Raw genomic sequence first — 2,733 nt, forward strand, 5'->3', positions numbered from 1 at the left:
GTCTGCCCTTCCTGACATTCCCAGCTCCATGACAGCAAAGACTAAGGACCATGTCTGTGCTGCTCATTGCATTAGCTCACAATGGCCCCATTGTGTGTGTGTGCATGTGCATGTGTATGCATGTATGTCTGTGTGTGCTCCCCACTCCACAGTCCATAAAGAATACAGGTCCAGTCTCTAAGGCAAGGAGGCCATTTCCCTTCTCAATCCCAGAAGACCAGAGCTGCCAGAATTGTTTCCCAAGATTGGCTGTAATTACCTGGGGTATGAGTCTGGGAATGGTTACCTTTCATGAAATCTACCCCCAGCAACCCCCAGCCCTTGAGGACACCCTGTCCAACCACACCATTTTTTGAAGGGAAAACTGAAGCTCAAGCCTGGAAAGTTTCTGGTCAGAGGCCCATAGTTGGTCAATGAAAAAGCTGAGCCAGACTCTGGGACTCCTTATGGTGATGTTACTTGTACAAGGCTCTTCCCCTAGCCTCTCTCCAAGGCTAGGCACAACCTCGCTCTAAATCTCTCACCTCTTCAATTACAAGACCTGGCACATTCAGACTCCTTCCTGATGAAATTCCAGAACTCACCCAACCCATTTTACTCACCTTGCAGAGAACTGATTCACTGGAGGACTGAAGGAAAGAAATTCCTCCCATGGCTCCACCCCACCCTCCCCCTACCCTACCCAAGAAGTCAGAAACTGCCTCCCCACATGCCCCAGGGCATCCCAGTGGGCCTAGGAAGCCAGACTTCCAGCTTTCTAACCCTTTTGATGTCATTTTTGATTTCTTGCAATCAACATGCCCACTTTTGTTTCCATAATTTTTGCTCAAACTAGAAAGACTCATTTCCTTAAATATCAGTGGATGAGTAAATAGAAAAAGGGCAGTTCTGCCTCCTCCTGGGAGGTGTGGAAGGCTTAAATAAGATGCCAACCCCCAGTACAAGTAGATGCTTACTTAAGGCTAGATCCCTTCAAAAGTGCTTTGCAAATATAAGATACTGTTACTTTCCAAGCAAGGAGAATTTACAGATTGTTCCATTTACAACTGTACTTGGGGGTATTCTGAGGAAGGAGGTGAAGTCCCTTTTAAGAATTCTTTCCCAAGATTGGCTGTATTTACCTGGAGGGCTAGCATGGAAATGGTTACTTTCCTGCACTCTACCCAGGCCAACAGAGTAAGACTCTGTCTCAAAAAAAGAAACAAAATAATTTGTACTCCCAGGTAAAATAATGTTAATCAAGCAAAGCAAGTGAAGATGGAAAGGTAAACAAGCTGAGTTGATTCTAAAACAGCTTAGCAAAAGACAAAAGAGCTGAGCTCCATGGTTTTTTATAACTCCTTGGTTTATCCCCCCTCCTAGGCTTCGTAGGGGTGGAGATGAGGGTACTTAAAGGCAAAGATAAGTAATAGATAAAATTCCAGGCAAAGAAATTGAGATAAGCAGCTAGTTAAGGGATTTAAGCTGCTGCCCCTCCTCCCCACTGGGGGGCGGCGGGGGGGTGGGGGGGGCCTGGAAAACAGGCCTCTAACTCCCAGCCCCCCAGCTTCTCAGAAAGTCCAGAACTATGGACACAAAGCCCAGATAATTTCTCACCCAGGGCTGGGAGAACAGATGGATTCCTTTTACTAAATCCATCCCTAGAGCCAAGAAGGGGTTTATAACCCCCGAAAAATGCAACTTAACCTGAGCAGCAGCTATGTGTTAAGAATCATAAACTCAAGTATGCACATTCTTTCAAATAAAATTAGAACTGATGGGAAGGACCCTACCTGCTCCATGAACGCAGGAGCCTGGAAAGCTATGCCCAGGAAACATGGAACCAACCCTTTTACCTTCTTGCTGCTTACTCAGAGAGTGGTCTAAGGACCAGAAATATCAGAGACCCTGGGAGCTTGTTAGACATTTAAAATCTTTACACCACAATTAAGAGCTATAAAAGAAAAAAAGAGAAAGAAATGCAAAATCTCAGGACCCCACTCAGGCCTACTGAATCAGACTGCATTTTTTTTGGGGGGGGTAGACTTTATCATCCTTGGTAGAGTGCTGTGGCATCACACAGCTCACAGCAACCTCCAGCTCCTAGGATTAGGAAATTCTCTTGCCTCAGCCTCCCCAGTAGCTGGGACTACAGATGCTCACCACAACGCCCAGCTATTTTTTTGTTGCAGGGCTGGCGCCCTACCCACAGAGCCACAGGCGCCGCCCCAGACTGCATTTTATCAAGAGTCCCAGGTGATTTGTGTGCACATTAATGTCTGAGATACACTGTAGATGCCAATCCATAATGGTCTTCATTAAACCCCAAATACCACAGGGGGCTGACAGCTGCGGTTTCAGCTGATCAAATGCACCTGGGTACCTAGTCTGACCCATTCAGCCACTACCCTATCCTGCCAGCTCTTCTCAGGACTTCACCACCCACTCCATCTCATTTCTTCTTTCCTTCATCCCAGAACAATCCCCTCAATAAACTCAGGCTTTCAATCATGAAAAGCCTGAAAGACCAGTTGTAGGGTGGGGGGAGCTTTTTGATTTCAGCCACCTTCTAAAATACCCCCTACCCCCTGGAGGCAGAGGCAAGGGAGCACAATGGTACTGCCCTCCGCTTGGAGTGGAAGACAGAAACTACCAACACAAAATAACATTTCAGATCATTTTCCTACCACACTTGTAATTATTTAACTCTTGTTCTCAATTATATCTGGATTTAAGAGTTCAAAACAAAGGCTT

The sequence above is a fragment of the Otolemur garnettii genome, unplaced genomic scaffold (assembly GCF_000181295.1).
Source record: "Otolemur garnettii isolate 467f Iridium unplaced genomic scaffold, OtoGar3 scaffold00144, whole genome shotgun sequence".
NCBI classification, from domain to species: Eukaryota; Metazoa; Chordata; class Mammalia; order Primates; family Galagidae; genus Otolemur; species Otolemur garnettii.